Source organism: Triturus cristatus, chromosome 4_1, assembly GCF_964204655.1.
Source record: "Triturus cristatus chromosome 4_1, aTriCri1.1, whole genome shotgun sequence".
NCBI classification, from domain to species: domain Eukaryota; kingdom Metazoa; phylum Chordata; class Amphibia; order Caudata; family Salamandridae; genus Triturus; species Triturus cristatus.
Genome location: NC_140585.1, coordinates 1,216,402,965 through 1,216,418,084, shown reverse-complemented (window position 1 = coordinate 1,216,418,084; position 15,120 = coordinate 1,216,402,965). Strand labels below are relative to the sequence as shown.

The window sequence follows — 15,120 nt, the reverse complement described above, 5'->3', positions numbered from 1 at the left end:
ATTACAGGTTGCCGCGCCGGGGTCTCGGAGCCAGTGACCGGCCCGGCCCGCGTCAACCGAAATGGGCACTTCAACAGGTACCTTCCGGACCGGACGGGAGGCCCCCTTCCCAGTTCTGCGGGCCCCCGCTGCACCGAATCAACGATGCAACAGCCTGCGCCCGTCCCGTGGCTGTCATGGCCTGGCACTGTTGGCCCCGGGCCTTAGAACGTGCCAGATTGCCCCCAAAGCCCTTGACCACCATGCACCTCCAAAGGGACTAAGGAGCCCTTTCTTCTTCCCGGCTCTAGCCGACTGCAAAGCTTGTGCGGCAGAACTACCCCGCAGGGAGCCCCGGAGCTGGTGCTGCGTCATAGCTCACAGGCCCGGAACCGCTGCGGGCAGAGGAGCTGAACCGGCGTTTACTTAAGCTGAGGGTGATTTCGGCATACATTGAAAGCCAATTGAGTTTAGGCTAGAACAATAATGTGCACAGCACCATCAAAATAATCTGTGCCGGAACTGGGGGGGGTCTGCTGCCTAACTCCTCCCACCTGTAGCTGCTGCACTATTCCCTGTGTGGGCCTGTTCATGGAGACCATCTCTACTCCTTAGTGCACGCCCCAAATGGTCAACCTGTCCTTGTTTTTTTCTTTTATGCACCTCCTACCCCTGGAATCGGAGTGCCACACTGCAGCACCTTACAGCAGAACACAATCTATAAGGCAGGTGCCCCGGGAAATGTGGAGACGCACATGGAAAACCTCAGCGATCGTTGCAGGCACCAGGTTTGCCCTACCTGCCACTTTACTTTACACTTCTTATAATGCTAACTGAACCTGTTATAGTTCTCCTTTTACAATCCCTGCCAACCACTATATGGACACTGCTATATCCGATCATGCCACCTCCTTCACGCCACCTCCTCTAAGATGGTGAAGACCAAATCGGAAAGTGCCCCGGTGCAGGCCAACGGCGCACAAGGGACTGACGAATGCCTGATGGTTGGTGATCCCGTGGACAAAACGCTGGCGGTCACACTGTCTGACCACTCCCGCTGATTCTACAAGCTTCTTTCGGCTGTCCTGGACATCAAATCCACTCTAGAGCTAAAGCTAGACTCCCGACATATTGATGTGGGCCTCCTCCGGGAGGACCATAAGAAACTGAAGTACTGGGTTGCAAACTCTGAATCCACACTGGCTACCCTGAGATCCATGGTATTAGACCCCAACAAAAGCCTCCGTGCCAAGCAGGAGGAGGTGCAATACTTAAGAGGTTGAACTTGATTTGATTTGAACTGATGACCAGGAAGGGAGATCAAGGTGAAAAAACATGTGCATAGTGGGCCTTCCTGAGCAGGCGGAAGGCCCAAACATGAAACTCTCCTTGGAGAACTGGTTTTTCAACATGATTTTGCAGGGCAAGCAATCCACCTTCTCATTGGAAAGGGCTCACAGGGTCCCAGGGAGACAGCCTGGGTGCCCCAACGCGTCCGGTAGTGGCGTGCTTATTCAACTACAGGGATCACATACTGCAGGTGACAAGAGCAAGGGGTCCGTGGACTGTCAAGAATACCCCGGTGCATATTTACCCGATGTACACCCTGGAGGTCTAGAGACGCAGATCTTCCTTCCTCAGGATGAAATGCCTACGTGATCTCAACATAAATTACGCCCTACAGTTTCCCGCCACTCTCTGGGTGCAGCATGAGGGCTCCACCACCTTCTGTGTGACTCCAGGCGAAGATTGTAGAGGAAAAGGGACTTGCTCCCACACATGGGGACAAATCTGGCTCTTCTCCTCCATGGCAAGCACAGAGACAGCGCAAGACATGCTCCTGGCGCCGGCCACGGGGACCCACCAAAGAGCAAGGGGCAATGGAAAGTGCTGTTAATATCTTGGAACGTCAGACCCTTGCAGGTTACATCAAGCGCAACCGCGTGTACCAGTATCTTTGCAGGCGCAAGATTCATATAGCACTCTTGCAGGAAACTCATCTTACCTCACAAACACTAGATACAATGCGCAGGCTTTGGACGGGATGCTCGTAGGGACCACATATTTTAGCTGTAACAAAGAAGCATTGGTCAGGGTGGCTCCTGGGACACCATTAGAGGTCCTGCACACCTGTGTTGACACTGAGAGCCGCTTTGCAAAACTAGAGGGGCTGTTGGACAGTCTCCCGATATCACTGGTGTCGCTGTATGCCCCCTATTCTAACCAGGCCGCTTTCCTTCATTCCCAGACCCCGGCGTTACTACGGAACACGCTGGCCGTGTCTACTGGGGTAGAGATTTTAATTGCACTCCTGACTTAGAAAAGGACCGCTCTCGACCCCCTCCTGCCCTGGGTGCCCAATCAATTGCGCTCACACACTATTTACAGACCTGGTCTACCCATCTCCAGATACAAGACGCTTGGTGAGGCCTGGATCCAGACACTAGGGATTATTCATACTACTCCGGGTTGTATGACCTACACACCAGAATTAACTTGATATACTGGTCACATGATGCAATTGCTAGGGTGTTCCATGCTAAATATATTGGAAGCACCCTATCAGACCACTGAGCGCTGCGGTTGTCCTAGGAAAAATGTAAACCTAACTTTGCAACATGGCGACTGCCCTTGGAGGTGCTCTGCAACACCCCACTCTGCTCCTTCCTTTCAGACAACATTACTTCTTATTTCCAAGAAAATGGGGGTATCGCATCCGGAGTTGGAGTAGAGTTGGACGCATTTAAGGTCGTACTCCGTAGAGATATAATTAAAGCCGTAGAGGGCACCCGATTGACTCTCTGCAAGGAGCTTGCCTATTTGGAATCTGAAATACACAGGTATGAGCAGGTGTCTCCCACTACACCACCAGCTGCAGCCTTGTTGGCCCATGTTAGGTTAACGTATAAGACAACGCTGGAACGACTAGGTGCCCTTAATTACAGGGAATACATGGCCAGACAGCACCCGGAGGGCGACAAATCTGGTAAGTTGCTGGCGTGGCTGCTACGATTGGGCTCACCTAAGAATCCAATCACGGCTATTATGAATGATGTGGGATGCATTATCAACACACAGGATGATATTAACACCACCTTCTACTCGTAGTTTGCCTCTCTGTACAGAGCCCCCCAAGAGTGTGACCCAACCGAGTTAGAATTTTTTCTGGAGGCCATCACCCTCCCCATGTCCCGCCCCCGCAGTTTGTGGAGCTAGAGTCCCCTATCAACGAAGCTGAGATAGCAGACGCCATCCAGCCGATGGTGAGAGGTAAAACTCCTGGGGCAGAAGGTTGGCCCCTGGAGTTTTACGCAACTTTCTGAATGCAATTGGCTCCACATCTACACTGTGTGTATATTGATGCATTCGGACAAGGCATATTGCCCTCCTCTCTCCGCGAGGCAGTGTTGGTGGTCCTGTCCAAGCTAGGCAGGGTGTCAACTGGTTCTCGGGTCGTATCGCCCATTGTCCTCCTGAACTCTGATTATAAGATCCTTGGTAGAGTTCTGGCTAACAGACTGATCGTGGTAACCCAAATTCTAGTGCACCATGACCATAACAGCTTCATACCTGGCAGAAACACCTTCCACAACCTGCGCAGACTCTTCATGTTGATGGATTGGGTGTGTACAAAGGGCGTACACTCCTCACTCGACATCCAGAAGGCTTTCGACACCTTGGGCTGGAGCTACCAACAGGCAGTGGTCACTGGCTTTGGGATAGGCCCCCAATTTTGAAAGTGGATCTCTTTGTTATATAATTCACCAACGGCACGAGTGAAGACCAGATACATAATTTCAGATTTGTTTGCCATTGAACGGGTCACCCGAGAAGGATGCCCCTTGTCACCTATTATTTTTGCGCTGGTAATGGAACCACTTGCTTGCCCGCTCCCACAACGGAACGCGGACTGGGGAATAACGGCATATAATTAATGGTAAGTAGTCACACTCTATGCCGACGACGCACTGATATACTTGCGTAGAGACTCGACGATCCTACCAGAACAGATAGTGCTGCTGGAGCGGTTCGGGCTTTTTTCAGGCTTGAAAGTGAACTGGAACAATTCCTTCCTATTCCCTATGACCTCCTTAACTCCAGAGAAGAACACTTCCACATGCGCTGTTCCCCTGGTCCTGCAACTCTTTCAAATATTTGGGTGTCACAATATGCCATTCCTCCACGGACTTACTAGATGGAAATTTGGGCAAGGCAATAGCTAGAGTTCGGTCTGCTCTACCGTTCTGGACGGAGTTACCATTAACACCCATGGGTCGTATCGCTATTTCAAAATGTTGATACTTCCCAGACTATTGTACTTTTTTGCTGCTCTCCCCCTCTTAGTGCCCCAGAAAGTCTTCCGGTATCTTAAGTCGCTACTGATAGACCTGATATGGGCTAAGAGCAGAAAGAGGATCTCTCTCTAAAAATTGAATGCCCCAGTGTCTGAAGGTGGATTGGGAGCCCCAAATTACGAATTCTATTACGCAGCTACAATGGCCAATGTGCTGGCTCGCTGGCCATAACGTAATGGAGCTGGGATACTGGACAACTGGACTACGCCCAACTACTGTGCTAGAATGGTTGCTGGGCTCGGAGACTACAATTCCGCAGAGGCCAGGTAACGTCCCTATGTCTACGGCATGTTCTTGTTGGACCTCTTACCTGCCTAGGAAATGCCCCTTCCCCCCTTACGCCCCCAAACTACCTCTTTGGGCGATGCCCAGCTGTACAGCACAGGGCCTTAGACCGGAAGTGACAGACTGGGCCACAGCAGGTGTCACCAAATGGGAAGGCCTGTTTTTCCGACTCGATTCTCTACACATTCGACAACTTGGTGGATGACTACGAGATCACCCTAGGGTCCTTTCTCTTGTATGCATCTCTCACACACCAACTATGCACAGTATGGGGCAGGGCACATGATGAGCATGAGACATCGAGACTACTACAAATGCTTTTTGTGCATGGTACTGCCCGACACGCCATTACAATGCTCCATAATTTCATACGCCGAGACAGGGCGGTCCCTCTCACAGTGCTCAGGGCTTACTGGATGGGTGAAGTATCAACAACATTAATCAACAAACAATGGGTGCAATGTCTGGGAATCCCAAAAGTATCTCAGTGAACGCCAGGCTTAAGTACATACAATTTAATTGACTCCACCACACATACCTCACGTCCCAAAGGATCGCCCGGATGCACCCCAGTTTCCCTGGACACTTCTCTCGCTGTCACGACACCGAGGCCACCTTCGCACATATTGTATTGCCTTGCCCACTTGCGTAATCTAAACTTACGCACACCACTTACTTACACAGAAACTCCAACACTCCTCTGGAGGTAAAATGAGCTTTATTAGTATCGTAGACAAGGGCAATAAGTCACTGAAGCTAGTAAGTTCTTAGGCACCAAGTGAAACAATGAATACACCACACTATATATATACAGATATGAGATCTTGAATATAGATACATATATAAACAGTTAATGTACAAAACACCTCACCAGATGCATCTGCACCGGAGTCTTCAACATCCCTGGCCAAGCACCGAAAAACACCAAGTCGGGAACCCTGTAGAGACTGGGGCACAGGAAGTAATCTCTCCGGGCACCAAAGTCGTCCCGCGAGTGCGTCCACTCCAAGACTGAGTTCCTGAGCTCCACCTCACGGACACCGCTTTTTATAGTTAAATCAACACGTTCGAGAACCCTCTAGCAGGCGTTCTCGCCCATCCATCCATCATGGGTGCTGGCCGCATCTCTGCGTCAGACCCACCCATACAGACCTGGCCAGATTCTGCTTGGGTGCGCCGAGGCAAAAGACATTCCTTTCCCTATCTCCGACCTTACAGAGCCTTGCACAGCGCATCCTCCCTATGTCCTAGAGATAAGCATAGAATGCACAATAACAGGCTCAAGGCACAAAATAACCTCACGAGGTATGTCTTGCACCAGCTCGTACTGGTTTACGTGAAAAACATGTTTGTTACTGCTGAAGTGTAACTACAGGTCAGAGCAGCACAAAATGGAAATGCAGTACAACAAAATGGAAGACCAGAGCATCACATGGAATCGAGGTCAATATGCAGTTTAGCACGTGTAATGTGTAAAATGGCAAATGCAATACACATATGTTATGGTCATGCGCGCATTTAGCGACATACTGGACAGCAATAGCAGATACACTGACAGAGGCCGCGGGCAGCGCGGTAAAGCTGGATGGCCCATACTGCTTGTTGGGATCAATCTACATATGGCAACATGCAAGACCCAAAATAAATTATTGGACTTGGCTCTGGTGTTAGCTAAGTGGAGGCTAGCTATGAGCTGGAAGTCACACTTAGCACATCCCATTCAATTAATGCTCAGTTACTTACGCAGAGCCCTCATAGCCGAAGAGCAAAGAATGGCAGCAAGGCACAACTTACTGCACCACCCAGTAATGTTACCACTAGGTCACAAGCTTGAATATTGCCCATCTCAAATGACCAGCTGCTACACGATCATAAAACATAAATATAACAAGAAAATGAGAGACAATATGATCCCAAATAACCTTGTATAATGTATTTTTTTATTGTTCTGTCGCCTTATGCAAACTGTTTTCTTTTCATGTGTTTATATATTGACATTGTTCCAAATGAGTACATATATGTTTTTATATATGATTGCAGCCCTGAAGAAGCCCTGGTTGTAGGGCGAAATGTGTAGGCTGTGGAAGAATTTGGAACAAAAGAATTTCCGGTTCAGATTTGGAACTATGGATTGATACGTTTTTTTTACTTGTTTGTTTCTGATCATATTGCCTCTCCTTTTCTTGTTATACCCTCATAGCCGAACTTGAGATCTCCCATGGACTATACCATGCCACCCGATCACACCCAATCCTTCTGAATGGAAAGCATACCTCACTGCAATTGAGGCCAAACTAACAGATGCTCCACCATGATTTCCAGTTCTGCAGTTGACCTCCCTGTGGGTAGTGATGACAACTACCTCTGGTCACAGGTAGCCAACTTGTTTCCCTGCCATCCTCCTCATCCTCCACCCACCAACAACGCCACCTCCCACCTAAGGCACCGCCGTAGTTTAGAAGCGCACCCGCGTTCTTTCATCACACTGTCCCCCCGTACATGCTTATCAACCCATTTGTAACATAAAGGAAATAAGAAGACCATGGTTCTCACCTTTCTTTAGATGATGTTTGAGATATTTTTGATATGCATTGCAGTGATGGCAACTTTTGCTCCTAAAATGTTTGCGCGGACAAATGTGTCGCGAAACATTGTGTCCTGTACGACACTTGCATTCATGTTACTGCCGCTATACCATATACACTGTGCCGATGCTATATGTTATTGAATGCTCCCACTATGAACGGAATACTGTACGTTTATCAAAAAGTCAATAAAGAAATATTCCACAAAAAATATATATTTTGCTCTGTCCATATAATGGCAATCGTATTTAGTTGGTGGACGAAGCGTGGCTGGTTGAATTACCCTCCAACAGTGTTTAGGAGTCAACATTATTTTACTTGTCTCAAAAGAGCACTTCTTCGCGTGTCTACCGATAGTGGTGCTATCCCAGTATTAAACAATACAAGTAGAGTTTAAACCAGCTTCAGGGATCCTTTACTTTACACCACCCACCCACCCACTCTCCCCGCTGACACCACTCCTTGCTTCAGGTGAAGAGAATACTCCAGTCAATCTAGAAGGTGGTGAATAATTCGAGCTTAAATCTTCATAACATGTCTTTCTGATTGTCTCGTGCCTGTACACATTGCAACCCTATCTGCGCACAGCGGTCGTGTTTCCTTTGCGTTGCATTACTGTGATGATATTGTGATACACAACTGTTGTCGTCGGCATAATGATGAAATGAACACCCCCGGAACCCGGCCCTTCGCTTACTTGGTTGTTTTGTAATCTAAAGGGTGTTTAGATCTATCTACCTATAGGTGCGTGTGTGTGTATGTGTGTGTGCAGTCATAGAGATCTATTATACTCGGCTACACCTGTTATGTCGCGTGCAACACCTTCGTCGTAAGGTACTGAGAGGGCAGCTTATCGGCTTTATCTTTCGCTGACGGCACGATTTCTGGAAATACTCCCCGGGCGAGAAGGCCTCTGTCGCTTGACTATCTGTGTCACAGAGCACGGCTGGCGTGAGTGTTCGACGCACGTTTTCGTCGAGCTTCTCCCACGACCCTCCAGGGCAGGCCTGAATTGCGTTTAATGTCAAGGAAGGGCAGAGAAATAAAATGGGCGCGCTCTTGCGACTGCGCACTGTGATCCAGGTCACGTGTTCGGGGCCTGGGGTGACTTCAGGGTGTGGGCCTGCCGGTGGCGGGTTGAGAGAACCAGAGGGTCAGCTTCCGGGTCGCATTAATGCCTGCCAGCAGTGCCAGTCTACGCCCACTGCGCGCCCACCCGTGAGAGATATTTTATGCCGACCCTGGTGGGGTCACACTACTACGGAAATGCCATAGTGTCAGCTCTCGCAGTGCCTACTGGTGACAGTTCTCTACACTGCAAAACGAAAAGGACCCCCAGTGCAGGTTTCTCAGACTGGCCGCCAGGAACAACCTGCCAGGCTGCCAGCTTCTCACACTGACTGCCCATGAGTGTGCGCCCCTCACCAGCCGCCTCGTGCCGGGATCTAATACTGCTCACCAGTGACAGCGCGGCGCACTATCCATCGGGGTATTTTTAAAATGACTGCAGCTCACGCCACACAGTAGATTGTTGCCTAGTTCTTAGAGAATAGGCGTTATTAATACCCAATTCAATGGCAATAAGTTATCGACCTTGCACTAATGAAACTAACACTTAGTGACTGCTACTGTAATTGGGACCTGTAACATATAGGTAGGTTGCTGATTGAGTGATGATCCTACTGAGCTACAGCACTGGCAAACCTGTGTGGGGAGTGCAAAAGACATCCAGATTTCACACTCATTCAGTTTTTGCCCACTCTCCTGAGACAACCATTAAGTGGGAGACAATTAGTGATCATTACCATGAGGTTGGGGAGGGGAGGGTTGTTTGGTCCACGTGGAGTCAGTCACTTGTAACACAGACAGTTACAGGCACTGGAGTTATGCGCCGGATAGGACCACATTTTGCAAATTGACTAAATTATGTGGGAATAAAAAGGCAAATTATGCGTCACAATGCGGCACGTTTTGAGATAATATTGGTTCAGTACTTTGTCATTTTTTATACTAGGCAACCTGTCTGGGTAAACAGTTCACATCATTAGTACCAGTTTAACAACCAAATACAGAGAAAAACAACTGATATGTAACCAGTCAACATTTGGGAAGGGTATTCCACTGAGCAGGAGTACGTGTCGCCACGTTTTTCATAACCGTTAGACCGAGTGAGCTAGAACCATTTTTTATGTATTAAAATCTGCACATTATGTGGCAAATACAGCAAATCCATAATAATCAGAAAACGCCCCGGCGGCAGGAATGAGTGATAGGCAGGGCACGAGTCGGGGGTACACGCGGGTGGACGGCGTCCACCTACTATTTTTACAGAGTGAACGCCGTCCACCCTGCCAAGAAGTTGGGTCCCATGAATAATTTGCTGAACCCGTCCCGGTTCAGACTCCTGCTGGGCCCATAACAAAGGCCGAATTTGAGGGGTCATCAGGCCTCCTTTTGTGAGTCTCTTGGCAGGGAGCAGTCAGCCTCCCACCTAGAAGCAAATGAAGCGGAGGGGAAACAAATGTCAGCGCTTCACACATACTTAAATAAGGCAGCTTTTCACTTTATTTTCACTTTGTTCAGTCCCTGTTTAGGAGATACGCATGCACTGTAAGAATGTCAGATGTGTTGGTCTTTCCCAATATTTACACACAGCAAATTGCATTTGTATAGAGCTTACTACACCTGAGGAGGCGTTGAAATAATTTAAGTACCACTATTTTTTCTTGTATAGTCCTACTCATCCCAATGCAGGATGTCAGAGCGCTTTACATCAACACGTGCATATTACATGTACAATACATATTAGTTTGTAAAAGAATGTACAGGATGTGTTACATAAAACTGGGGGATTGCAAGGCATAGCAGTCATATATCATCTTCCATAGCTCACTGTGCTATTATCTTCGCAATGCGCTCAAACGTATACATGATAGACCTGCTAAACATATATATGAGGGCTTTAGAACTGATGTCACTTCTTGTGATGCCACTTCCTGTAAAGTCGTGGCTTGTGATGCCACTTTTTATGATGTTGCTCGCCGTGATGTCGTGCGCGGTGATGTGCGCGGTGATGTCGCGTGCCATGATGTTGCGCGCCGTGATGTCACTTGCATACTGGCTAACTAGGTTAGTCCCCCCACTTCTTTTTTTAGGACTTGTGACCTGGTGATAGGTGACTGAGTGCCCCAGCACTTCCTCACTCTCACAAGCACTTGCACAGCTGGTAAACTGCCCAGTCCCTCAGTGCCTCTCAACGTAGTCTCTTTGTATCCCTCAGCTAGAGGCCACCGAATACTTGTGCCAGCGCAGTGCGCCTACGTCCTGAGACCATGTTGTATCATATACTATCATACGCGCCTAGCTGCCGCCTGCAGGGCCTTGCTGCGCTGTGGCTTGTCTGGTATTTGAGTGCACGTGTTTCTGTGTATCCTAGCAGACTGGATCATCATATCAGGACGTGTTTCTGGTCCATCCTTTAGATTATTTATGTTTACACTGTGCGGTGTGATGGTTGGCTAAAGGTGTCCTCTTTATTGAGCTTCGGTGTCAGGCGAGGTGTACCCGGAGGGCTTTACCGTTCACCTGTGAAGCTCTTATAAGACGTGAGCAGTGCTTTAAATGGGCCGGTACTGTCCGGTACGGCGCACCAGCACTTTTTAGGTCTCGTTGAGTCTGCACGCATGCGCTGCTCGGAGAGACATTTTGTAGATGAGTTTTCAAAGTGCTGCTGGCTGGCCTAGCGCTTGCGTTCACGTGAGCGTGCATGCGCGCAACCGGCCGCCAGCAGTCTTTTCACGGGTCATTAGAACCGTGAAACTTTCACTTTCGCAAAAATAAAGAAATAGAAAAAAACATCTATTTCTTTACTTTTGCTATAATTTCGGCACCCGCGCTTTACTTTTAATGTTCAAAGTAAAGCGCCAGCGCCGCGATGCTTGTTCTCGCGCGCCCGCGGCTAATGCTTGTTTTGAATTGTAATATATTTGAGTTGAATGCATCGACCCCGCCATTAAGTAGGTAGCTATATATTCATTCATTGATTCTGTATATTGCATCCTTCCTTCAGTTCTGCTTATTCCTTCTTCCTTCTACTTCATTGGTTTTACTTCTACTCTTTTGCTATTTTTCTTCTCTTGCATTACTTTCTTCTCCTGCATTTTCCCCTTTTTCTCCCTCAGCAGTATTCCTAAATTCATTCAGATTCCTCTTGTGTTCCTGTGTTGCTTATTCCTCTGCTCCTGCCTTCTTACCTTGCTTTACCTCTTTTGTCTTCCGTTACTCTTCCTTGCCACGTGTTCGGTCCTTTCCTCATCCTCCTGGTCTGCTTTCATTCTTTCCCACCCTCTCTCCTCTTTGCTTTCTTTCTTTCTTGCCTTCCATCCTAGCCATTCTGCTCATTCCATACCGCTTGAGACATTTTGTAGATGAGTTTTCAAAGTGCTGCTGGCTGGCCTAGCGCTCGCGTTCACGCGAGCGTGCATGCGCAACGCCGGCCGCCAGCAGTCTTTTCACGGGTCATTAGAACCGTGATGACTTTCACTTTCGCAAAAGTAAAGAAATAGAAAAATCATCTATTTCTTTACTTTTGCTATAATCGCGGCACCCGCGCATTACTTTTAATGTTCAAAGTAAAGCGCCGGTGCAGCGATGCTTGTTCTCGCGCTCGCGGCTAATGCTTGTTTTGAGTTGTAATGTATTTGAGTTGAATGCATTGACCCCGCCATTATGTAGGTAGCTATACATTCATTCATTGATTCTGTATATTGCATCCTTCCTTTCTGCTTTTTCCTTCTTCCAACTACTTCATTGGTTTTACTTCTACTCCTTTGCTATTTTTCTTCTCTTGCATTACTTTCTTCTCCTGCATTTTCCCCTTTATCTCCCTCAGCAGTATTCCTAAATTCATTCAGATTCCCCTTGTGTTCCTGTGTTGCTTATTCCTCTGCTCCTGCCTTCTTACCTTGCTTTACCTCTTTTGTCTTCCGTTACTCTTCCTTGCCACGTGTTCTGTCCTTTCCTCATCCTCCTGGTCTGCTTTCATTCTTTCCCACACTCTCTCCTCTCCTCTTTGCTTTCTTTCTTTCTTGCCTTCCTTCCTAGCCATTCTGCTCATTCCGTACCTCTTGCCTCCCCCCCTTTATGTTCCCCTTGCCTCTACTTACTTACCCACGTTCCTCTCCGGATTTCCTTCCTCTTCTCTCGTGCCTTGGTTCGCCTGGTCGTTCTCTCTCATTTTCACGCCCCCCCCATCTCTCCTTTAGCACATTTTTTCCCTCGTTCTCTCATCTTGAGCTTTCTTTCTTGCACCTTCCTGGGTTCCTTTTTCCCTGCCTTCCTACCCTCGTTCTCTGATCTACTACTCGCAGACCTGTAGTGAGTGCCCCCATCCTGTCCAGCCTTCCTTGTGTCTCTCTCCCGCCTCCATTCCGAACCTTCTTTCACTATCACGCTACTTCCATTCTCTCTTTTATCGTGTACTCCTCTATAATGTAGGCTTTTGTAACTTCTATATCATCCACTGTGTTGCAACTGCAAATAAATAGATAGACAAAATTCGGAATTTTATTTTTATATCATAACTCCATGGATATGCAATATACATAGCAGCGTTGGCACCTCAGCTATGACAATAAAATAGTATCGGTCCCATTAAAGGCGGGAATATATAAATGATGTGACATCACTTCCTGCGATGAAGGGACGCTGCTCTTCATTTCCTCCGAGGTAGCACTCCTCACAGTGTCATCAGCAGATAAGCATCTCTGTGGCTTGGCTCTCAGCAGTGTGGGGCACGTGCCAGGTAGGACCCTAGCGCGGGTTGTGTTAGCCCCTTCGGAATTAGCACCCTCAGCCGCCTGTTAGTGTCAGCCAGCTAACAAGGAAGGACAAGCATTGGCATAGCCAATAGGTCTCGCCTTTGGGACCTTATCAGTGTTTAGCCATGCAACAGTTGTTGTTGCACCAAGGATATTGTGCTGCATAACTAAATACTTATAAGGTCCCAAAAGCAAGACCTATTGGCTATGCCAATGCTTGTTTATTTTGAGAGGGAGAGTACCGGCACTTCTCAAGAGAAATGCTTTACTTTTAATTGGAAAGTACCGGCACTTCTCAGAAACAAGCAGGTACTCCGGTACAGAGCACCTGCACTTATATTTTTCCATTTCAAGCATTCAACGTGAGTGTATTTATTTATCTATGATTTAATGTAGCGTTGACTAGTCTATATAGACGATGGCGCACTTTCTGGAATGAAGAAGTTTGGGGAATGTTCGGGCATCAAGGGGATATTTACCTAAAAAAAATCATAACTTTTCAAGGTTACAAGGAAATATGCAGGTGTGCATTCTATCCATTGGCATGCCACTCCAAACTAAATATGTGCATTGTAAATATTGACACAACACTCAAAACAGGATTCTGCACAAACAATTTTCACTTTATGAAGAGATGTTATCAAGGAATAAATCCTGCATAGACTTACCATGCAATGGTACACCTGCTCCTGCCCTCCCAAGTCCTGGAAACACTGGGTCTTGCTTTTGCATTGACATTTATAGTTCTTTCCATACATAGCTCTTGCACGGCCTAGGGCGCCGGCTCTTTTAGACCCGATTAGAACCCATTATACTGCGGATAACTGATGGGAATGTACAGACCTGGACTTCCAGTAGAGATCTAGGCTAGAACCACAATGGCCACTTACCTGGGTTTATGTACCACTGAGAGTGTGCCTGGAAGTATCTGCTGCAGCTGATATCATGTGTCCACAAGCAGGATGACCCCTCCCTAAATGTGGGAAAATAATCGATGTACTCCAGTTAATTGATGTGCTGTCAGACCCTTCGTACTCTGATGCTGACTTTGGACTCACCCCTACATGACATTTTTTTATTATTTGTTGTTATATACACACACAAACACACCCACACACACACACAGCTTCATACTCTGACGAGGCACTGAAGAACATTTGCGGATGGGTACCCCCTCAGTGCTTTCAAGGGAGCACGTGTGTGTGTCCATGAGTGTTGACCTTTTTAAGTAGTATTTGAGTGTTGTGCGCGAGGACAAGAGCTGTGCTCTGTTTGCATTCTTCTGGCACAGCCATGGACTAAAGTGAAGAGAATGGGTGTAAAAAAGGATGCACACGCATTCAATGTAATCTGGCCTATGTAGCAAGTGGTTTGTGCCACGAGTGTAGACCAGGAGCTGCCAGTGTGCCACAGCGCATACGTCTGGAGTAGAAAAGCCAGCGGGAGAGATAGCTATGCATGTGCTTGTGCCGAACCATAATTAGAGTGATTTTTCCAGTTTCAACTGCTTTTCATCTCGAGTTCTGTGTTACCATTTTTTCCTCATAATGTCACATGGCACTGTCCAGTCACAGTGGAATCAGCTTGGAAGAGCCAAGTCTTTGCTGCATTCCTGAATTCCATCCTGGGATCACTGTGCCACTGGAATCAAGCTGTCCAGGCTGATGAGGGGTGAAAACCTCAAACCGGTCCCAGGATGCTTGTTTCTGGTCCAGGGAGGACTTTGCTTGGAAGTTCAGGCTGGACTGTTCCATGAGGCACAGGGTCAAGACTGATTTGCATATTGCCAGGTCTAAACTGGGGTGGCATGGTGAGCAAAAGAATGACGGATTTAACCCAGATCTCTTGACTGGGGTGAATGTTTTGATTTGTTCTGCATTCCGTCCAACAATTGTGTGTCTTTTGCAATCCTGAATTCCACCTGGTTTTAGGTATGTTTTGCCTTAGCTGGGAGAAAACTCCTGGCTGTGTCGCCAGTGAGTACCGTATACAAGGCATGTGTGTGGGCAGCTGAAGGACAAGTAAAAAATGTACGAGGAGAGCCTACCAGAGCTGTGCCACGATTTCTAAAGGAATGCCCTAACAATGTTGCCCTGA

The 15,120-nt window shown here is 47.7% G+C and overlaps 1 protein-coding gene across 9 annotated transcripts in view; it reads right to left on the bottom strand.

The window, feature by feature from the left end:
• Nucleotides 1-15,120, bottom strand: part of B4GALNT1 (beta-1,4-N-acetyl-galactosaminyltransferase 1) — a 693,972-nt gene that overhangs the window by 395,885 nt on the left and 282,967 nt on the right. For 3 of the 9 annotated variants that reach the window (XM_085654574.1, XM_085654575.1, XM_085654576.1), the window contains exon 2: nt 13,914-13,996. The exons of the other annotated variants lie outside the window; for them this stretch is intronic. The gene's annotated coding sequence lies outside the window, so the exon portion shown is untranslated. The remainder of the gene's footprint in view (nt 1-13,913; nt 13,997-15,120) is intronic. 9 annotated transcript variants of the gene reach the window in all.